The sequence below is a fragment of the Myotis yumanensis genome, unplaced genomic scaffold (genome assembly GCF_028538775.1).
Source record: "Myotis yumanensis isolate MYYU_CA2020_CCGP unplaced genomic scaffold, mMyoYum1.0.hap1 SCAF_19, whole genome shotgun sequence".
Lineage (NCBI taxonomy): Eukaryota > Metazoa > Chordata > Mammalia > Chiroptera > Vespertilionidae > Myotis > Myotis yumanensis.
This window is the reverse complement of record NW_027223770.1, coordinates 17,730,874-17,755,051: the sequence shown is the minus strand read 5'-3', so window position 1 is coordinate 17,755,051 and position 24,178 is coordinate 17,730,874. Positions and strand designations below refer to the sequence as shown.

At 45.2% G+C, this 24,178-nt stretch overlaps 1 protein-coding gene across 5 annotated transcripts in view; it reads right to left on the bottom strand.

The window, feature by feature from the left end:
* The window catches only part of TMEM45B (transmembrane protein 45B), a 29,937-nt gene extending 10,145 nt beyond the window's left edge, over window positions 1-19,792 (bottom strand). The window contains exon 1 of one of the 5 annotated variants that reach the window (XM_070399684.1): window positions 19,696-19,792. The gene's annotated coding sequence lies outside the window, so the exon portion shown is untranslated. Of the gene's footprint in view, window positions 1-2,071; window positions 2,150-8,952; window positions 9,020-19,509; window positions 19,593-19,689 lie in introns of those variants that run through there. The other 4 variants (XM_070399687.1, XM_070399683.1, XM_070399686.1 and 1 more) reach the window with 4 other exon arrangements.
* Between the last annotated feature and the right edge of the window lie 4,386 nt (window positions 19,793-24,178).

Below are 24,178 nucleotides of genomic sequence, written 5' to 3'. Positions count from 1 at the left end.
ATCGCAACCTTCTGGCCCTTTAAATATAGTCCCTCATGTTGTGACCCAACCATAAAATTATCTTCGTTGCTACTTCATCACTGTAATGTTGCTACTGTGATGAATCGTCATGTAAATATCTGATATGCAGGATGGTCTTAGGTGACCCCTGTGAAAGGGTCCTTCGACCGCCAAAGGGGCCGCGACCCACAGGTTGAGAACCGCTGCCCTAGAATGTAAGCTCTGTGAAAGCAGGGACTTGATCTGCTTTGTTATTGCAGGTAGCCCAGTGCTCACACGGGGTCTGACACTCCAATATTTGTGGGGTGAATGCTGATCCAAATACTGTATTATGGGTTATGTGCTCAACATTTTCCTTTTGTTCTGGAGTTAATAGTTGCCTTGCTTCTCATTTGTTTAGTTTCCCATATACCTGATCACTTTGTCCACAAAAGGGCTAACAGATTTGTCAAATGTCTACCAAATTAATGTCTAGACCAGGGGTCCTCAAACTTTTTAAACAGGGGGGCCAGTTCACTGTCCCTCAGACCGTTGGAGGGCCGGACTATAGTTTTAAAAAAAACTATGAACAAATTCCTATGCACACTGCACATATCTTATTTTGAAGTAAAAAAACAAAACGGGAACAAATACAGTATTTGTATTTGCATGTGGCCCGCGGGCCGTAGTTTGAGGACCCCTGGTCTAGACATTCTAACATCAGATAAATTATTAGTTTTGTTTTATTCCTGGATTCCTCTCTCCAGAGCCTTCTAGCTTCCTACTCCCAACCTGGGCTGGTGTCTGCCAAACGGGAGGTTTAGCACCATCTTCCAAAGTCTTTTTTGCCTTTTTCTTGCTTTGGGTCCATTGTTTTTTGGATGCCATTTATTTTTTCTTTCTTGGTTTACTTCCATTAATAGGCATCTAGTTATTTCCCCAACTATGCACAAAAGGTAGCTTCTTTGAGAATTTGCAGAGCTAACCATCTCCACCTGCTTTAATCAAAATGGTTTATTTAGTCTGTTGATATTTAATATAGTTATCCATGTGATTATGTTTTATATCTCATTTTGCTATTTGTTTTCTACATCTCTCATGGATTTTTTAAAGACTTATTTTGTTAAGAGCAGATTTAGGTTTACAGCAAAATTGAGAGGAAGGTACAGAGATGTTTCACATATGCCCTGCGCCCATATATGCACAGTCTCTCCCATTACCGACATCGCTACCAGAATGGCACTTTTTTTTTTTCCACCAAGGATGAGCCCACATCCACACATCATAATCACCCAAAGTCCACAGTTTACCTTGGGATTTACTCTTGATGCTGCACATTGTATGGGTTTGGACAAATGTATAATAATGTGTCCATCATTATAATATCATACAGAGTATTTTACTGCCCTGAAAACCCTCTGTGCTCTTCCATCCATCCCTCTCCTACCCACTCCCCTGGCAACCACTGATCTTTTTATTGTCTCCATAGTTTCGCCTTTTCCAGAATGTCAGATACAGTGGAACCTCGGTTCTTGAACTTGATTCGTTACGGAAGGCTGTTTAACAAGCAATTTGTTTGAAAACCGAGTCATTTTGGTCCCCATTAGAAATAATGTAAATTGAATTAACCTATTCCAGACCCCCAGATTATTCCGGTTTTAACCTTTCTTATATACAGTACTGTTTAGTCTATAAACAAACACTTCCTTTATTGTAAATAAATTTTTATTGATTTCAGAGAGGAAGGGAGAGGGAGAGAAATAGAAACATCAATAATGAGAGAGAATCACTGATCGGATGCCTCCTGCACACCCCACACTGGGGATTGAACCCACAACCGGGGCATGTGCCTTGACCAGGAATTGAAACCTGACCTTCTGGTTCCCAGGTCAGTGCTCAACCACTGAGCTTCGCAAACAAACACTTCTTAAATGTATGGAACCACCCTCTTCTAGCCTTAGATGCATCACTTTCAGCACTGGATGGGTGCCTATAAAGAAGGAATGTAGCCCTAACCGGTTTGGCTCAGTGGATAGAGTGTCAGCCTGCGGACTGAAAGGTCCCAGGTTCGATTCCGGCCAGGGGCATGTACCTTGGTTGCGGGCACACCCCAGTGGGAGGTGTGCAAGAGGCAGCTGATCGATGTTTCTAACTCTCTATTCTTCTCCCTTCCTCTCTGTTAAAAAAAAAAAAAAAAAAAAAAAAAAAAAAATCAATAAAATATATTAAAAAAAAAAAGAAGGAATGTAGCACTTCTGCTTTTTGCCTCTGAAATGCTGTCACTAACTGCTTTTTGTTTATCTAAATCAACTACAGTTTTTCTACCTCTTCAGTTGCCTGTGATCATTGTTTCTTTCACATGATTAGCAACATTAGCACTCTTGATATCCTCTTTATTTTAAAATTGTGCTAATTTGTTTATTTTGCCAGCAACAAAAGGAACACACACACACACACACACACACACATGCACCATTTCCTGAGATGTTAGTGGTAGACTGACTCATACTGGCACATTCTCTCCTTTGGCCTGAAATACGCTTTGTGTCCTGCTGATGGATCGGCATGAAAGGGTTGTCAGGCTGAGAACTGAAGTTAACCGAGACATTTCTTCCATGAACAACTTGGTGGAGAATTGAATTGTGGGAGATGGGAGACATTCGAGAACTGATGTTTGACTGTACTTGGAATCATACAGTATGTAGCCTCTTCAGATTGGTTCCCCTCTTGGTAACATGCATTTAAGTTTCTCCCATGTGGGTTTTTTAAAAAATATATTTTATTGATTTTTTACAGAGAGGAAGGGAGAGAGAGAGAGAGTTAGAAACATCGATGAGAGAGAAACATCGATCAGCTGCCTCCTGCACATCTCCCACTGGGGATGTGCCCGCAACCCAGGTACATGCCCTTGACCGGAATCGAACCTGGGACCTTTCAGTCCGCAGGCTGACGCTCTATCCACTGAGCCAGACCGGTTTCGGCTATGTGGGGTTTTTTTTGATAGCTTATTTACTTTTAGTACTTTAGTAAATAATATTCTAGCCCTGGCCAGCATGGTTAAGTGGTTAGAGCGTCGGCCCGCAAACTGAAGGGTTCGATTCTGGTCAAGGGCATGTACCTGGATTGCAGCTTCCCTGTCCCTGTTGGGGTATGTGCAGGAGGCAACCAGCTGTGGCTCTCTCACATTGATGTTTCTTTCTCTCCTCTCTCCTCCTCCTCCTTCCCTTCTACTCTCTCTAAAATCAATGGAAGAAATATCCTCCAGTGAGGATTAATACACACACAAAAAATATTCTATTGTCTGGACATACCACAATTTATCCATTCACCTACTGAAAGACATCTTAATTGCTTCCAAGAATCCTCAAGTATGAATAAAGCTATTATCAACATCTGTGTGCAGGGTTTTGTGTGGACATAAGTTTTTATCTCCTTTAGGTAAACACCGAGCGGTGAGATTACTGGATTATAGGGTAAGAGGACGTTCTGTGGAAACTGCCAATCTGTCTTCCACAGTGGCTGCCCCGCTTTCATTCCCACCAGCAGTGTATGAGAGTTCCTGTTGCTCCACATTCTCCCCAGCATGTGGTGTCTGATGCTCCAGCCCCTGAGCCAAACAGCTAGGGCTAGAGTAAGTTTTTAATAAATGCCCGTTTCCTCTCTTCTCTGGCATTCTTAAACCTGTTCCCACATTTCATAGGGCAGAAACCTGGGCATCTATCTGAACTAAGGCTGCTCCCTTTGCTTTTAGTAGCTGAACTCCCCCAAAGGGTGTGTGTGTGTGTGTGTGTGTGTGTGTGTGTGTGTGTGCCGCTGTGTGTGTGTTTGTTCTAATCCTGGAGAGTGGGATGTGTATTGGTCAGTAGGGGAGTAGGTCCTATTACTGCAGAGCCTGGTCTTTATACTCCCTGACCCTGTCCTCCCAACAGAAACACTCACCTGCTTTCCAGTCTGAGTGTACTTTGGAATACAACCAACCCTGCCTGACTCAGCTTTCGGTTCCTCTGCAAATAACCAGGCAACACCCTCCTTCCTCTGTGAGCTGCTTAGTAATAGGAGGCAGGGGAAGCACAGGTACCGTGTTGGCAGCTCTCATTGCCCACTGGCCCGTGTGGCGATGGCCTCGTTCTGAACTTCTGGGAAGGTGTCTCGCCGCTCTAAGGCCTGAGCGACCCTGGAGTCCATCCCTCTCTCCGAATTGACAGCGACTACCATCACTGTTATTTTCTCTGCAGGTGCACGACCAGAATAACAGTGTGAACCTTGTTCTGGCACGAGCTCACGACGCTATTGAGCAAAATTACCATGAACGAGAGCTCATTTACCTCCCAGCTCAGTTTGGTTCCTATGCAAAGTATGGTCTCATTCCTGCTTTACTTTTCTTTTTTCCTAGGGGAGCTTATTAAATACGAGACTCTATGCTGGGTGCTGAGGATATAATAACACATATAAGAAATGGTCCCTACACAAGTTTATAATCTAGTAGGGAGCTATATACTTGTGAAACAGTGCATGTCATGGGATATGTGGATAGCAGTCCTTGTGGACACAGAAGAATCAACTCATCAGAGACTCTTAGAGGCCTTCACAGAGGAGTCTGGCCCTTGATTGCTTCTTTCAAACTGTCATGAAAATTAGGCAGTCTGATTGGAATCTTTTTGTTTGTTTGTTTTTTGTTTGTTAATCCTCACCCAAGAATATTTTATCATTGATTTTTAGAGAGTGTGGAAGGGAGGGGGAGAGACAGAGAGAAACATCGATGTGAGAGAGACACATCAATTGGTTGCCTCCCACCCGTGCCCCAGCCAGGGCCAGGGATCGAGCCTGCAACTGAGGTATGTGCCCTTGACCAGAATCGAACCCAGGACCCTTCAGTCGAGGGGCTGGTGCTTTATCTACTGAGCAAAACTGGCTAGGGCTGGAATCTTAAAGACTGAAGAACAGATCTTGTCAAAATTCACTTCTCAAGATCTAATAAAGAACACCAGCCTCTGAGTTAGAAGACCTGGGTTCTAGTCCAAGTTCTGCTATGAGCTCACTCTGTGACCTTGAGCAAGATATGTAACCTCTCAGGATCATAATGTCCTTGTTTCTTAAAGGGGTAGTTTGGAAGAGGTAATCTCCATGGCATTTCCTGGTCCTAAAATACCTTTCTTCCTTTGTTCCTAACATATTACACAAATGAATGAAATGAAAAAGGAAAAGAAATTAGAAATTAGAGCAAGTTCAGTCATGGCGGGGGAAGAATGGAACTAAGGTTATGGATTCTACCAACAAAGAAGCAGTCACCAGCGGTCACTTCACCATGCATTAGACTGAAGGGGGCATCTCTGAACTTGAAAGGTTGGTTCATATTTTTAGAAAATATATATTTTTATTGATTTCAGAGAGGAAGGGAGAGGGGGAGAGAGAGAGAAACATCAATGATGAGAGAGAATTATTGATCGGCTGCCTCCTGCATGCTCTCTACTGGGGATTGAGCCTGCAACCCGGGCATGTGCCTGACTGGGAATCGAACCATGACCTCCTGGTTCATAGGTTGACACTCAACCATTGACCCACACTGGCCAGGCAAGGTTGGCTTATTTTTTAAGCAAAAAGGGAAAAAGTTTAGTATATTTTTCCTATTTTCTCTATCAGGGAACTTGTTCAGCACTTACATCAGTGAACAAGGTGGATGCTGGACCTTCTACTCCACTCAACAGCCCTTGTCACATGCAAGCTCCTCCTTCCATTTCCTATAGACTAGTTTTTGAAAACTCATCACTTCCCTAAAAAACTGAGTTCACTTCATATTGTTTCATTCAATGGAAATCTTTAAAACATCATCTTCGTAGACTTCTCTTGTTCTTGACACTACTTTGTAGTCGACAGGGTCAACTAGTTACTTATCTTTGAAATGATCTACTTCTTTTGGCTTTCATGACACTATTCTCTCCTGGTTCTCTTCATCTTCCATAATCTTATTCCTCCCCTTTAAGGAGTCCTCTTCTTTTGTCTGTCTCTTAAACATGAGCCGTCACTGGTCCACTCTTCTTTTATATGTCTTTGTCTTGTAAGAATTCATACACACCCATGGCTCCATTAACAGTTGCATGCTGATGACTCCCATGACTATCTCTAGCCCTGAGCTCTTCCCTAAGTTTCAGACTCCTGAATCTAACCTGCCGAACAGACAGGCACACACATAAACACAGATACTTCTCAGTCGCCTTCACGTGTTCCAAACGGAACTCATCTTCCTTCCCCACCAAACTGGCTTTTCTGTATCCCAAACTTGGGCAATAGCTTAACATCCAGTCACTCTTGAAGCCAGAATCCTGGGGGTCATCCTAGACTCCTCTTTGCCCCTCACTCTGCCCTGCAGGGTCCCTGGTCCCCAAGAGACTAAAAAAACTCTGCTTATTTAGTTCTTCCGCATTTTCTGCTGTTCTGTCTTTCCTTTCTGTTCCTACAATTATTTCACTTAGGTTCATAGTATCTTTTGCTTGGACTACGGCAATGCTTCTAAGTCCTGTTGCCCATCAATCTTTCCCTTCTGCAGCCACAGTCATTTACCTACAATGTAAATCTTTCTATATCACCATAGAAGTTAAAATATTTCATTGATTGCCCTGGCTGGTGTGGTTGGAGCAATGACCTGTATGCCAAAGGGGAGGGTTTATTTCTAGTCAGGGCACATACCCAGGTTGCAGGTTTGATCTCTGGTTGGGGTGCATGTGGGTGGCAACTGATTGATGTTTCTCATCAATCTTTCTCTCTCTAAAATCAATACAAAATTTAAAAAAATATTTCATGAACTAATCACCACATGGATGTAGCCCACTCCCCTTTGCATTTCATATATAGTAGTCTCTCCATATCTGCAGGGAATACATTCCAAGATACTTGAAACCATGGCTAGTACCCAAACATATACATACTATATTTTTTCCTATCCTATAATAAAATTTATAAATTAGGCACAGTAAGAGACGAACAACAACATTAGAGTAAATCTAAAAATATGCTGTAATAAATAATGTCAATGCGGTCCCTCTTAAAATATCCTCCTGTTCTCTACTACTCGCCTCTTCACTTAAAGGAAGCACTTCCTGGCTTCTCTTTGGCATGTCCAAATAGCCAGATCACTACTCTTACACTTTGGGGCCACTAGTAGGTAAAATAAGGGTGACAGGAACACAAGCATCGGGGTATGAGACAATCAACCTGATAACTGAGGTAGATGCTCTAAGTGACTAACGAGTGGGAACAGTGTGGAGTTGTTGGACAAAGGCATGATTCACAGCCAGGGCAGAAAGGAATGGAATAGCATGAGATTTCATCACACAACTCAGCATAGCATGCAACTTAAAATTTAGGAATTGTTTCTTTCTGGAATTTTCCATTTAATATTTTCGGGCCGTGGTTCACTGCGAGTAACTGAAACCAGGGAAAGTGAAACTGTGGCTAAAAGGATCTACTGGTCCCAGGACTTGGCTCTTTGCCCGTCTCTCCATCCTCCTCTCCCATTTTTCCCCAACACAAACCTTCAGGGTACACTTGGCTCCTGCTAGTCTCCCCACCTAGTATGTCTTTTGCGGTTTTCTTCACCTGACTTACCTTTGCTCAGTTTTCAATACGTGGGCCTTATTTCCTTTAGAAAGTCCTCTGTGAACTCCAGGTTGGGTTATGTGTGCCACCTCTGTGCTACCATAGCACCTTATACCTATCTTGATTTGTATCATTTACTTGTCACGTTAAAATTACACACTTACATGTCTTACTCACTAGACTAGTGGCTCCTCAAAAGCAGACCTTATCTGCTTCATCTTCAGCTTCCCAAGGCTGAGCACAAAGCCGGACAGATAATAACAGTTCTGGATCTGAAATGAACTGATGCAGCTTTGCCTTAACCCTAAATCACGAGGAAACTATCATCTCAATCCAGTCATTAGTAAGGTTGCTGGGACCAGTACTTTCTCATATAATTTTTAGAGCTAGATGCATCCTTAAAAGTATCATCTAGTACTGCGCCTCTTGGCAATAGGGAAGCAAGGGGATCTCTGAAATCACAGGACCAATATGGTACGTCATCCTGGAGTATCAATGTCACCTAAAGATTTTGGGGAGTGTGACTTTCATGGTAAAACAGACAGAGGTGGATTTTAGAGTAGCATGCACATTCAGGCATGAAGAACGACTTCAGCTTATTCTAGGCCAGTGATGGCGAACCTATGACACGTGTGTCAGAGGTGACACACGAACTCATTTTTTTTGGTTGATTTTTCTTTGTTAAATGGCATTTAATTATATAAAATAAATATCAAAAATGTAAGTCTTTATTTTACTATGGTTGCAAATATCAAAAAATTTCTATATGTGACACGGCACCAGAGTTAAGTTAGGGTTTTTCAAAATGCTGACACGCCGAGCTCAAAAGGTTCGCCATCACTGTCCTCGGCCAAGCCTCCATGTCGTGGGGGGACACATTCAACGGTGAGTGGTAGGGTCTGAGAAACACGAATGGACAGATCCTCGTTCTACACTGTAGTTTGGTTCTTGTCTAGAGCCTTTCATATAAAAATAAATAGCACCCGCGAGGCTAAAGCACAGGAACGACCCCAAAAGCAGCCAGAAGAGAGAGGTTTTTCATCCTGGGCTTGGGTTGGGCAGCAGGTCTTCTGAAATAGCACATCACCGTGTTTTATTATTACAGAATAGTCCAGATGCTAGATAAAGGTAGGGGAGAGGACGCAGGAAAACAACATTAAAACAGAGCAAAGAGAAGGCTTGGGTCAAAGTCGGGGCCAGATGAAAGAAAGTGGGAGGAGAGGAAGGACTGTAGAGGTGAGATGTGGAGCATGAAGAAAAAAATTCCAAATAGGACTGTGGTTAAAGATGGCACTATCTGCAGGGATTTTGGTGATAACCGAAGACATTATTTCATCTTTAGTAAAATGACATGGGGAGTTTCACCCCTGGAAGTTCTACCTGGAGTCCTGGTAGTTTGACAACTTCCTGGTCTGTTATCTTCCAGCAGTTCCATCTATCAACTCTGAGGATGAGGTAGCACCAGCCAAGGGGAAGTGACATAAAAAGATGCAGAAGAGCCTGGCCAGCATGGCTCAGTGGTCGAGCGTTGACCTATGAACCAGGAGGTCACAGTTTGATTCCAGGTCAGGGCACATGCCCAGGTTGTGGGCTCGATCCCCAGTGTGGGGCGTGCAGGAGGCAGCCGATCCATGATTCTCTCTCATCATTGATGTTTCTATTTTTCTCTCCCTCTCCTTTTCACTCTGAAATCAATAAAAACATAGTTTTAGAAAAAGGTGCAGGAGAAACAGAGGAAACAGCAAGGGGACAAGTAGGAAGGGCTCATTTACAAAGGGTAATGAAGTCAACTGAAGTCAAGCCACATTAATCTGGAGCATATTATGCATCAGGCACTGTTCTAGGATCGGTGATGGGGGAACAGGGAGAGCAAGACTGAACCCCAGCCTTTGAGGAGTTTGCAAGTCTTCTTTGAAGGTGCCTGAGCAGGAGAAGCCCACAGCGGAAACCCCAGTATCTAACGTGGAGGCTTTCCAATGAAGAGGTCTTGGAAAGCGAGACCAGGAGTCATGCCTGTAACACGGTACCCAGGGTCTCCATGACCTAAAGCTTCCCCAGCCGAGAGTGATGAATCGGCCTCACGCTTAGACTCTCACGTCAGGCTTTACAAGGTGGAAAGGCATGAATCCCGAGAGTGATCTTCAGGGACAGAAATTCTCTCCCAGATCCTATAACCAAGAAATTCTCCAGAGGTTCTAGGACGATCTTTCCCTAGTAAAGCCTCCTAAAGAAAGATTACCAGGCGAATTATGCTTTTCCATCTCAACGAAATCTTCTCAGAAACAGCCTGTTAGGACAAATACTGGCATGAGATAGCACCAGCCAAGGGGAAGTGACATAAAAAGCAGTGATGGCGAACCTTTTGAGCTCTGCGTGTCAGTATTTTGAAAAACCCTAACTTAACTCTGGTGCCGTGTCACATATAGAAATTTTTTGATATTTGCAACCAGAGTAAAACAAAGATTTATATTTTTGATATGTATTTTATATATTTAAATGCCACTTAACAAAGAAAAATCAACCAAAAAAATGAATTCGCGTGTCACCTCTGACACACGTGTCATAGGTTCACCATCACTGAGATAGAGCTGCTTCCAAGCCCCTGATTCATTCTGGGTCCCTAAGTATTTCATTCTGGGTGGGGAATGCATGTTTTGGAAATGCTTACTCCAAAATAATTATTTGTAAATATATATATATATATATATATATATATATATTGCCCTATAATCTTTTTTAAAGCTTTAAAAAATACATATATATATATATATATATATATATATATATATATGTATTTCAGAGAGAAAGGGAGAGAGAGATAGAAACATCAATGATGAGATAGAATCATTGATTGGCTGCCTCCTGCAGGCCCCCTACTGGGGCGGGGTGATCTAGCCCACAACCCAGGCATGGGCCCTTGGCCAGAACAGAACCTGGGACCCTTTAGTCTGCAGGCAGATGCTCTATCCACTGAGCCAAACTGGCTAGGGCACTTTTCATTTTTTTAATAGGAAAGAACTCAGTCTTCATGGAAGCCTCTGATGGTCTCTGTGACAGACAGGGACGTGGAGGGACACACAGGTGACAGAAGCACCAGGTACTCTAACGTGGGTGGAGTCCAGAACAGAAGTCTGATTTTGAACCCTAGACTACCACTTAGCTTCCATAGAAAAAGAATCTCTACTGCTAAAGAAATTACATAATAAATTGCCGAAACCGGTTTGGCTCAGTGGATAGAGCGTCGGCCTGCGGACTGAAAGGTCCCAGGTTCGATTCCGGTCAAGGGCATGTACCTGGGTTGCGGGCACATCCCCAGTGGGAGTGTGCAGGAGGCAGCTGGTCGATGTTTCTCTCTCATCAATGTTTCTAACTCTCTATCTCTCTCCCTTCCTCTCTGTAAAAAATCAATAAAATATATTTAAAAAAAAAAAAAAGAAATTACATAATAAATAAATCCAAGTTATTAGTGGCCTTTTCTCAAATGGCTAGAGATAGGGCCTTTTAAAATATATATATATTTTTATTGATTTTTTTACAGAGAGAAAGGGAGAGAGATAGAGAGTTAGATACATCGATGAGAGAGAAACATCGATCAGCTGCCTCCTGCACACCTCCTACTGGGGATGTGCCCGCAACCCAGGTACATGCCCTGACCGGAATCGAACCTGGGACCTTTCAGTCCGGAGGCCAACGCTCTATCCACTGAGCCAAACCAGTTTCAGCAAGATAGGGCCTTTTTTAAATGCTTTATTGATTAAAGGGCCTTTCTTTTTTAAAAATATATATTTGTATTGATTTCAGAGAGGAAGGGAGGGGGAGAGAGAGAGAGAAAAACATCAATGATGAGAGAGAATCATTGATTGGCTGCCGCCTGCATGCTCCACAGTGGGGATCCAGCCTACAACCTGGGCATATGCCCTGATTGGGAACTGAACCATGACCTTCTGGTTCATAGGTCAATGCTCAACCACTGAGCCACACTGGCTGGGCTAGAGATAGGGCCTTTTTAATGAGAAACTGATTATACTAGAAAGCTGCTGGAGATATAACGATAAGCCAGCAAAAAACCGTGCTCTGTCTGATCACCCTGCAATGAAGCTTGCCACTCTACAAACACCCCAAGACTGCATTTTAGTATGCCATTCTTGTTTTTAGTACACCATCCTTAAACTTGGACATCCTTAAGCTCCCCACATAAAAGGCAGAACCAAAAATAACAGAGAGACTTTGAAAATAAACAGACGCTGTAGGCAGCTGATGAAAACTTAAAAGTGTAGAAAAAATACCAGGTTAATATTCTCAGAGAAATCTGAGAAGATATTGTATCCATGAAATAAAAACAGGATGCCATAAAACATGTAAAAGGCTCCGTACCCAAATAAAAGCCCTTGGGAATTACACATATCATGGTAGAAGTAGAAAAATTTCATAGGAGGGCCTGGGAAATTTATTAGAACTAAAAGACAGGAGACAGCTTTGAACTTGGGGAAAGATAAGCAACTCAGAGGGCGGATCCAAGAGACCCAACATCTAAGTAACTAATGTTTCAGAAAAACAGGCCAGAGGAAATGATATAACAAGAAAACCACCCAGAACTGCAGGATATGATTTTTAGATGGAAAAGGACTTGAAAGTACCTGAACAATGACTCAAACAAACAAACAAACACATCCTATCAGTAATTAATGACGTGGTGGAATATCAGAACAGGAGGAATATATATAGAAAAGAAAACCCTACAAACTCCCAAGAGATTAAAACAAAATCCAAGGGACCAGAAGTCAGAATGGCATCGCCTTCTCAACAGCACTCCAAGGAGGCAGGAGAAAATGGAACAGCGATTTCAAAACTGAGAGGAAGCTATTTCCAGTTAATACCCTCTATCCAGCCACCATCCGCCAAGTACGAAGGAAGAAAACGGACACCTTAAATGCGTAACGTCTCAAAAAGCAGCCATATCCTGTGGGGCCTGACTTCTACATAATTTGGGGAGCACTCTTTACGAAAAAAAGAATCATAAAATTGCAAATAACAAAATTGGGTGTGAAAGTGAATATTTATTCAGACTGAGAAAAGAAATCACAAGAAATCAGAGCCATGGAGGTTCAGGACTCTTTTAAGATCTCTTTAGGAAATTAACCAAAAATGCTTCTGTTAGAAAAAAGTATTTTTATTGATTTCAGAGCGGAAGGGAGAGGGAGAGAGATAGAAACATCAATGATGAGAGAGAATCATTGATCGGCTGCCTCCTGCACACCCCACACTGGGGATCAAGCCTGCAACCCAGGCATGTGTCCTGACTGGGAATCGAACCATGACCTCCTGGTTCATAGTGTGATGCTCAACCACTGAGCCACACTGGCCGGGCCCAAATACTTCTTGGTGGCAATCTGGCTTTTCCTCCCCATCCAACACCTGGCAGCAGCTGTTAACCCTCCCAGGGGCCCATGAGCTTTGTAAGCTGCCAGATAACCCTGCTCTGTCTCTATGTGCCTTTTCTCGGGAAGCTGTGCTCCAGCAAAACCAAGGAGTGAGAAGGCATGGAATCCAAGGAACAGGAATCCAGGCATTCCCAGGCTGGCAGCGAGGGAGCTCCCAGTATCCCAGGGGCTCTGAGAACAGCCAGTCCCAGAGGGTGGGGGCTGAGCTGGGAAGTTTCCAAGAGAGAGAGAAAATCAAAGTGGCTACTTGATGCTCAACCACTGAGCCACACCGGTAAAATTCTTCTGAGGGGAATTTTACCATCCTGTCAACGTTTGAACAAGAATTGGTAATGAAAATTCAAAAAACTAAGCAAATTGAAGAAGGTGAAGCAATGACTAACTCCAGGGGATGGAAAAAGGTTGACCAGGAAAGAAGTGTAAAAATCATGATTTATTGCCCTGACTGGTGTGGCTCAGTTGGTCGATTACCAATTCTTGGTCAGGGCAGATCCCAGGCAGGACCTGCAAAGAGGGAGGGGATCAGTGTTGTGCTCTCACATGGATGTTTCTCTCTTCTCCCTCCTCCTCTCTCTCAAAATCAATAAACTATTCTTTAAAAAAACATGGTTTATCATAAGGCACAGTTGTGAATAATATCTGCATAGTCATAATAATGTAAACACTAATTAAACACTGCTGTATTCAATGGAATACTACACTGCAGTAAAAAAGGAGTTCTTACCATTTGCAACAGCATGGATGGAACTGGAAAGCATTATGCTAAGTGAAATAAGCCAGTCAGAGAAAGATAAATATCACACGATCTCACTCATTTGTGGACTATAATGAACAACATAAACTGATGAACAAAAACAGATCCAGAGACAGAGAAACATCGATCAGATCGTCAAACCTCAGAGGGAAGGTGGGGGAGGGTGGGGGTAAGGGGGAGAGATCAACCAAAGGACTTATATGCAAGCATATAGGCCTAACCAATTGACACAGACAACAAGGGGGTGAGGGCATGAGTTGGGGGGTGGGGGGGGTAATGTGGGGATAAGGACACATATATAATAACTTAATAAAGAAATGAAAAAATAAACACTGCTGTATTTAACATAAGCAGAATATATTGGGATCTTGCAAGAAACAGAGGTCAATATGAGATAGAATAAAGGAAGCCGAATCCTCATCCTCCAAGGTAGGAAGTTCACAGATAGTATCTAGAACTGGAAAAAGAAAAATAGCCAGTAGCATGCTATTTGGCAATATGGTGGTAAATATGAGAAAAAAAAAAAAAATAGCCCAAAGCATTACAAGTAGTCACCTATAGGGGGCAGCTCAGTATAGGCTCCATAAAGACCTTAGAACTATACATTTACTTATGTTGACCAAAATATAAAATTTAAAAAATGAAGTAATGAAACAGGAATTTTAGGGGAATATAGGCAGGCTTAGGGAATTTTTAGAATTGGGGTCCATGGGAAAACACAGGGCTACGGATTGGGAGAAGGTACATCTCCATAGCACAAGGAAGCCAGGTGCAGGGAGCAGCAACAGTTGCATTTACATAAGACAGGGGAGCTGGAAGTAGCCAAAAAGGTCTATATTTACAAAATGAAGAGGGAAGAAAGCCAGAAAGAAAAGGACAATGAGGGAGGAGGGTATCACATGTTCCATGTGGTGGTTGACCTTTGAGTTCAGGAGTTACTATAGTAACCAGTCTAAGGGAATAGTGACCCATCAGGGGATATCAAGGCACCAGGATCTGCAGCCTTTATAAGCCCTAGGGAAAAAGAACTCAGTGGGACCCCTTTCTCCTTCCCCACGTGGGAGTCCATTCTGTGGGACTCCTTCCCTCTCCCCACGTGGGAGTCTGTACTTGTTCTTCAATAAATCTCCACCTTTGCTATACTACTCTCTGTCCGTGGATTCATTCTTCGACTGTGGCGGACAAAGAATCCGGATTCCAGTCCAAAAATTCCGTTTCAGTAATATCCTCAAGAGGAGTGATACAGAAAGCTGTTGGAAATACACCCCCAACTCAATGCTTTTTAAGTTGTGCTCTGGCAAACACTTGCATTTCAGTTACCCAGAGGGCTGTTTATTATTCAGATTTACAGGCCTGTCCCGGACTTAAGTAACCAGCATATCCTAGAATGAACTTCAGACTCTATAATTTAAAAAAGTTCCTCCAGGCCCACTACGTATCTATTGCTTGTTAGTAAACCAAAGAACAAAATAAAGAAACAACCCAACAACCGATGTAGAAGACAAGAGTCAATGAATCAGAAAACATATGCGGGCAAACTCCGGTAACTGCCTACCCAATCAGCAGCCTTTCACCCTCTTCCTTATTAACAGAGCCCCTATTTTGTTGCATTGGCAGTATGTCTGACAAAGCACTAAATCCTCTCAGGCTCTCAGGAGTGGCTATGGGACACCATCCTTATGTGAAGGAGATGGAGGAAGTTGACTGGGTGGGGCTTTCAGGAAAGATCTTGTTTTATTAAAAAAAAAAAAAAAAAAAAAAAAGGACAGACTCAGCTGGTACCTGCCTTCTGCCCTCTAGATGACACGGAAGAGGTGCCTGCCCTTCAGTGAGGACGCAAGCTGCCTGCCAAGGACAGTGGTGCAGGAAGGCAGAAAAGCTGCCCAGCCCAGACTTCTCAGCTCCAGACACCTAAATTGTTTGTGAAAAACAATCTCCTTACTTAAGTCACTGGATTAGGGAGATCTGTGACAGTAGCTGAATGACATCTCACAGGTATTCAAATGTTTATTTGATAGTTGTTGTTTTTTTATCATTTGAGGACTTTAATACACAAAGAATTGCAAACAAGAACATTCAACACCCAGAATTCATAACGAACATTTCTTTATATTTGTTTCTAGATTTTTTTAATTGAATGCGATCATTATTATCTATTAGGAATAGTACAGATAGGACTAAACTCACCTTTTCCCAACACCTAAATTCCTGTTATTCCTCTAACCCAAGAAATAACTATTTGCTAGCTATTGAACGTATTTCATTGAGTGCCTACTACAGGCACTGTGCTGGGAATCACACATGGGCCAGACCAGGGGTCCTCAAACTTTTTAAACAGGGGGACAGTTCACTGTCCCTCAGACCGTTGGAGGGCCGGACTATAGTTTTAAAAACAACTATGAACAAATTCCTATGCACACTGCACCTATCTTATTTTGAAGTAAAAACACAAAACGGGAACAAATACAATATTTGTATTTGCATGTGGCCCGCGGGCCGTAGTGTGAGGACCCCTGGGCCAGACAAATAAAGCTCTTCCCTTCATGGAACATGGGATACAGCAAGAGCAGAATAATCTACAGAAGTTTGAGTCCCGGATTCAGGGAAGCTATAGTTTGCTGTCACAGACTACTCCCCTTCCCCCCAAAGCAATGGAGTCAATCAAACTAAACCAGCTGACTTATGTATCTAGGGAATCCTCAAGGGACCCCATGCCAGAAAGAACAGGAGTCTGAACACCAGGAGACCTAGGTTTGAGCCGTAATTCTTCAGCAAAGTAGATTTGGGGAAGCAACATGACATACTTGCTCAATTTTTCCCGAATCCACCTCGCCCCCCCCCCCCCCCCCCCCCCCCGCTTTGGAAAACAAGAACATTGAGCTTGACCATCTTGAAGGCTATCCTCAGCTCTAAAATACATTGTGATGACATTGACAAAATGATGGGCATGACATATACCAAACGAGAATGTCTCTAAATTTATAGTCTAAGAGTTCAAGTCAGAGAATATATTAAATACATGTTCAGGAAAGACGAATGACAACTCCTCACCCCACAAACACACACACACACACCACCCTGGACGGGCTGTGATATTTGGGAGAGCTCTGCGTTGCATCCTAGCTGCCACCTATCAGATGGATAAGCCCAGGCCAGATTCTCAGTATCTCGAAGTTTCAGTGTCCTTATTTATGAAATCGGCTATTCTTCTGCCCTCACAGGGCTGCTTGTGGAAACCATCTTGTTCTCTGTAAAGCCCCCTTGTGATGTGATACCCACAAGACACTGAAAATGGCTTATAATATCTAAATCCTGCCAGGGAAACACGCGTGTGCGCTTTGATAGCTTCAGTTTAATCCATCATCACCCAAGGCTGACAGATCTTTTGAGTGTCCTTCTGCCTGGCGACCCATTCTATTTTCACACAAGAGGACAGACACGAGAAGCAAAAACAGCTACAATGCAAATCGCCTACTTGCTTGAGCCGCAGTGACGGTGTGGTGGAGAGGGTGGGTGGCTAGAAGGAAAGCTCAGTTCAAACACAGTGTGGGGATTCCCGACCCGTGGCCCCCAATGGCTCACACGCAGCATCACATCGAGCTGTGAATAATCTGGTTTTTGTTTTATGACCCGTCTATAGAAAAAAAACCATCGATACGAACTCTGTCTCCATATGCAGTCATTAGCTGATGACACAGGAGTGACTTTAGTTCTCTTACCCACAATTATACAAAGTTTCACAATAGCAGGAACTTTGGCTATGGGAGTGGCCCCACCTCGGGTAAAACTGCCCTTATCCACATCAACCAGCAGAGATGTTTGAGGACAAGCGATAACGCTTCCATTATAGCCGACCTAGGAACACCTGTACTTTGACCAATTAAGCGCAGCAGCCGAGGTTAACCCGAAGGTGGCGGGGAGAAAAGAAAGCAGGTCTTTCTCCCCAGCCCTTGCCAAATCCCAACGATCTCCAAGTGCTGTTTGCTGAGATTAGGCAAGAGACACAACCAAGGTCACGGGGGGCGGGGGGGGGGGGGGGGGACGCCAAATAGAATAACGTGCAGAACGTGAGATCAACAGCTTCTCCGTGGCCATCACAGCCCACGGCCGCCAGGTGGGCGAGGGAGGAGCCCATGGGATAGAAGGATGAATGCACCCAGGAGCTAAGTCACCGGCGGTGCTGTGTCCACCTCGCACGGAAGTCAGAGGAGATCCAAGCTCCTTAATAAAGGAGATTGTATGCCTGGCTCCCCAGATACCCAAACAAATAACGCACAAGCAGAAACCACGCCTCACCACGCGTCTGGGAGGCGCTCTCCCCGGGAAACCAAGGGGCCACCCTGGAGAAATCCCACCTACAATTCCACCTGCCCGTCATCACCAAGCCCACAACTCGGGGTCAGGGAGGACGCCGGTCCTCGGAAGCGCCCGGCCTCATTATCTCGGTATCAGGATTCGTTTCCTCTGAACACGAAGCCACACTCCCTCCCAGAGTGAATGTAAAAGCACAGGGACAGCTCCTCAGCCACTTTATGAGCCAGGCGGAGTGCTGGGTGGGGCAGTGGGGCAAAGGGACGGGGAAGAGGGGGGCCATGGTAGAAACTGGGGGGGCAGGTGGGAGAGAATGGCAAGGAAATGCTCGCTTCTGGGACTTTTCCAAGGGGCGCCTGGCTAACTTTCCATAAAGCGCAGGTTTCCTTAGTGAAACACAAATGTTTCCTGCGTTTGGGCGGGTCCTATCTCCTCTAGACCCAGGCAGGGTCACCCAAACCTGTTTCTAGGTCCCGTAAACCTCTCCACCCAGCGCGAATGGCACCCCTGGCTCCTGGATCTGTTTCTACCCACCTGGCTACTAGCGGAAGCGGAATAAAGGCTTCGGGGACGTTATCAATCAATTAATCAATCAATCGACCAATCAGTCAATCGTCTCTGATTAGATTCCTGGCTTCAGGGCAGAACCTGGTTGGTGGGTCTGTGGACGGGCGCCCCGAGAAGTGACAGTGGGACTGCTCAGCCCACCGTCCCATCGAGCCACGAAAGCAGCTCCGGCCTCTGTGCCAGGCACCAGTCGCCCTGGCGTCTCTAACCCGCGGGGTGGGGGTTGTGTGTGGGGGGGGGGGGGGATGGACGGCAGGGGCTTCGCACTTCCCAGCTCCTCTCCCGCGCAACGCGGGCAACCCAGCAAATTCATCCCAGCGCCGCAGGCCACGGCAGAGGGGCCCTGGGGTGGGGGGAGCGTCCCCAACCGTGAGCTTTCCAGCTTTTCCCACCTGGGCAACGTCCGAGGCCGCTCCCCATCGAGCCCCCACCGCGTCCGAGCCCCCTCCCCGTCTGAGCCCCCTCCCCTCCAAAACCCCTCCCCGTCCGAGCACCTCGGCAACCCAGCCCTCTCCCAGTCCGAGCCCCCTCCCTTCCGAGCCCCTTCTCCGTCTGAGCGCCCTCTGCGTCCGAGCCCCCTCCCCGTCCGAGCCCTCTCTGCGTCCGAGCCCCCTTCCCCATCTGAGCCCCTCCCCATCCGAACCCCCTCCCCGTCCGAGCCCCCTCTGCATCCGAGGCCCCTCCCCATCGAACCCCCACCGCGTCCGAGCCTCCTCCCCGTCTGAGCCCCCTCTGCGTCCGAGCCCCCTCCAAACCCCCTCCCGTCCGAGCCCCCTTTCCTACCGGAGTCCCCTCCCGTCCGAGGCCCCTTTCCCATCGGAGTCCCCTCCCGTCCGAGCCCCGTGCCCACAGCGGGCCTCTCACCTGAGCTGAGTGCCCAGCGACCCGCTGGCGCGCTGCCGCCGAGGAGCAGGTGCGAGCCCCTCCCGCCGGCGCCGGGCTCTATGTAGCCCGCACTCCCCGCCCCCGCCCGCCCCTCCCCGCCCCCCGTTCACGTGCCGGTCCTTCCTTCTCCAAGTCCTCACTTTCCTCCCCGCCCCTGACCTCTACCTGACGTGTTCCCCGCCCCGACACTCCTCAGAGGTGCGCTCCGCAGGGTCCGATCCATGGGCAGCGCTGCGAGCAACTGTGACCTCTGGGGTGCAAAGCAGTGACCGAGCCTGGGAGGCGGTGGCCGGGCCTGGGCGAGAGGCTGTGCCCAGGAGAATGTGTCATATCCTGGACCAAGCCAGCGCGGTAGTTCCAGCTGGGTGCAGCCACACCAAGCTTCCTCCCTCTCTCCCTTCCTTCTTCCCTCCTTCCTTCCTCCCTTCCTTCCTCCCTTCCTCCCTTCCCCTTCCTCCCTCCCTCCCTTCCTTCCTTCCTTCCTTCCTTCCTCCCTTCCTTCCTTCCTCCCTTCCTCCCTCCCTTCCTCCCTTCCTCCCTCCCTTCCTCCCTTCCCCTTCCTTCCTTCCTTCCTTCCTCCCTTCCTTCCTTCCTCCCTTCCTCCCTCCCTTCCTCCCTTCCTCCCTCCCTTCCTCCCTTCCCCTTCCTTCCTTCCTTTCTCCCTCCCTCCCTCTCTCCCTCCCTCCCTCCCTCCCTTCCTTCCTTCCTTCCTCCCTTCCTTCCTTCCCTCCCCCTTTAAATCTGCCACTGCTAGGTAGGCACAGTTCTGGATGCTGGTGTTAGAGCTGCGACAACGGAGAAAAAGTCCTTGCCCTGAAAGAGCAGCTTCCCACTAAGAAATGCTAATTTCCGTTGTTGCATCAGGTGGCCTCGATGTTCTCATCTGTGCGTTAAGGGTTGGCTGAGTTGAATTTCCCACTTTGTTGCTCATCAATCCCTGTGGCAGGTGAAAGAATGCAAGAGCCCAGGCGCCACCCCAGAGCTAGCCATGGGAACCTGGGAGGAGTGCTGGCAGGTGTTCCAAGCAGGTCAAACGCGCAGGCCCGCGGGCCGTTTGCCTCGTTTAAATATCCCAGTCCCGGCCGCCGCCTCCCAGGCTCTGCCATGACTTTGCATCCTAGGCCAGTGGTCGGCAAACTCATTAGTCAACAGAGCCAAATATCAACAGTACAACGATTGAAATTTCTTTTGAGAGCCAAATTTTTTAAACTTAAACTATATAGGTAGGTACATTGTTATTCACTTAATTAGGGTACTCCTAAGGCTTAGGAAGAGCCACACTCAAGGGGCGAAAGAGCCGCATGTGGCTCATGAGCCGCAGTTTGCCAACCACGGTCTTAGGAGGTCACAGTTGGTCGCAGTGGGTGCCCATGGACCGGACCCTCCGGCTGCGAGATTGACAAGCTTGGCCGTGACCAGAGGAAGCCAGGGCTGAGATCTCTAAGACACCTTCCAGCTTATCCATTGTCGAGGGCACAGGAAACCAAGAAGGTCTTCCTGGAAGAGATGCTGCATTTAGGTTTAAAAGAAAGGCAAAGGATACACACTAGCTGGGTGGAAGGGAAGGCTCCCAAATGCAGCTTCTTTTGATCCAATAGCTTTCCTTTTCTACAAAGGAAGGCACTTTTAAGGATAAGGCATAAATCTGAGCAAATCTCCTCTATAAGAGAGTGGGTGCACCCTCGCCCCCAGCATGCCTGCATTTTCCCCTCCCCTTTTACTTCCCCCACATGGGTGCATCTTCTAAACTCTGAGGAACCCCAGGAGACTTGCAACCAGGGGAGCAATGGGCAGGGGTAGCTTGTCCTGGGCTAACTAACCCCCCTGAACCTGTCTCCAGAGCCCCCTTTTCTCTGCCTCTCCAGGGAGCTGACAGCAGCCCCGCCTTGGCTCACTTCTCTCCCATAACGTTTCCAGAGAGCCAGAGCAGCCCTGCCTCATCTCTCTTCTGTTGCGTCTTCTATCCTAAGTCTTTCCTTGTTCCACTGTCCCTGGCTTTAATAAACAGACTCTAAATAAATAAATAAATAAATGAATGAATGAATGAATGAATGGAAATGAAGCCTGGTGGAAGGAGGTAATGGCAGAGAGGCACCGAAACCAGTTAAAGGCTGATGGAGCCACACACTTCAGATGGCTAATGCGCCAGAGCCAGAGCTGGGAGAGCACCTCTCTCATTTCCCATCACCTTGGGACTTGCTCACACCCATTGTTTTTCAAATGGATGACAAGGTGGAGTCTTGGATGCCTGTTACCCTGGGACATCCTGTTCCTTGTCATCAGATCTCTGCTATGGTCAGGCTTTCTCTTTAGTGAGGTTTTCTCTTCCTCTAAGGCTCTGATGACGAACAAATGTGTGACCTCTTAGTTGTAGCTATTGGTGGGTAGAGATGCTCCTTAACATTGAAAAATTGGAACTAGCCTGGCTGGTGTGGCTCAGTACTTGAGCATCCACCTATGAACCAGGAGGTCACGGTTCAATTCCCAGTCGGGGTACATGCCTGGGTTGTGGGCTCGATCCCCATTAGGGGGTGTGCAGGAGGCAGCTGATCAATGATTCTCTCTTATCATTGATATTTATCTCTCTCTCTCCCTCTTCCTTCCTCTCTGAAATAAGTAAAAAGATAAAAGAAAAATCAGAACTAGGAAAATGATCTCTGCCTCAAATTATAATATCCAAGTGCCAGAACAAAACAGTTTTTACAAAACAGGTGGACCATCTTGAACTTGATCTGTAAAAATAATGTAAATCAAATAACAAATCAAACAGTTAAAAGATAAATTACTAATATATCAACAACTATAAATTAATACAATAAGAACAGCTAACAACTATTATAAAGCTATTTTAATATAATAGTGTCTAGAAACAGATCCAATTGTATGTGGGCCTTAATAAACCAGAGGACGGCATTTTAATTCGATGGAAAATGGTTTATTTTATAAATATTGCTGACACAATTGACCGTTCTTTTGGCATAGTTTATCAGAGAATTGCTCACTATCTAGTCCAGCCATGGGCAAACTACAGCCCACGGGCCGGATCCGGCCCGTTTGAAATGAATAAAACTAAAAAAAAAAAAAAAAAGACTGTACCCTTTTATGTAATGATGTTTACTTTGAATTTATATTAGTTCACACAAACACTCCATCCATGCTTTTGTTCCGGCCCTCCGGTCCAGTTTAAGAATCCATTGTGGCCTTCGAGTCAAAAAGTTTGCCCACCCCTGACTAGTCTCTCTTGGCCATGATGGTATTAATGCAGCATGTGGCCACCTGGAATGAGTGGGATTTTTCCCAGTCTTTTTAGCTAGGATGGATTACATGACTCAATTCAGGACAATAGGCTATTAGTGGAAGTGGAACAGGCAACTTTTAGGTAGAGTCCTGAGCGGAAGTAGGTGTGCCCATCTTCTCTCTTCTGCTGCTCAATGGAACGTGGACATCACAATGAGCCATCTTGGACCACGAAAATGCAGGGTGGCGTAAGAGGATAAAAAAGGCTGGATCCTTGGATGATCTCATGCAGAAGTTTCCACACTAGTTTCCACACCAGTCCTGAAATGCCCATACAATTATATCCTGTATAAGTCACAGCTAGTTGAGATTTTTGGTATATGCAGCCAAATGGTAGGACATCTTGCCCTTAGTTTTATACCAGGAACAAATAAAAACAAAAAAAAAATGGCTTAGAGGAAGATCTAAATATACTATTTACTTTGCCCACTAATCACAGTTTGGAGACTCCTAATATATCATAAGAACCTTAAAGATTTTGACTGCAGCACTATTTATAACAGCAAATGTTTGTCAATATGGGAGTAGTTAAAAATAGTATAGTGTGCCCTTTCTATAATATATTGTGTAGTTATTAAAAAGGATGAATTGGATTTATATTTGCTGACCAGGAAAAATAGTCATGACGTATTATTAAAGTTAAAAAGCTTGCAGAGTAGTGTGTGTGTGGTAAAATATATGTAACATAAAATTACCATTTTAATAATTTTACATTATACAGTGGCATGAAGTTATTATTATGCAACCATCACCTCTATCTCCAGAACTTATCCATCACCCTATATTGAAACTGTAAACCCTTTAAGTAATAACTGCCCATTTCTTGCTTCTGCAGCCCCTGATAAGCACTGTTCTCCATTGTCTCCATAAATTTGATGACTCAAGCTGTTTCCTGTACATGAAATCATATAGTATTTGTTTTTTTAATAGATTTTTATTGATTTCAGAGAGGAAGGGAGAGGGAGAGAGATAGAAACATCAATGATGAGAGAGAATCATTCATCAGCTGCCTCCTGCATGCCCCCCACTGAGGATCAAGCCTACAACCCTGACCAGGAACCCAACCATAACTTCCTGGTTCATAGGTTGACACCCACCCACTGAGCTACACCAGCTGGGCAGTATTTGTTCTTTTGTGTCTGGCTTAATTCACTTAGCATAATGTCTTCGTGGTTCACCCATGCATCAAAATTTCATTTATTTATTTTTTTATTTTTTTATTTTATTTTATTTTTTATTGCTTAAAGCATTACAAAGGGTATTACATATGTGTCCTTTTTTCCCCCCCACCCTTAAAATTTCATTTATTTTTAAGGCTGAATAAGATTCAATGCATGTGTTAAGTACGGGT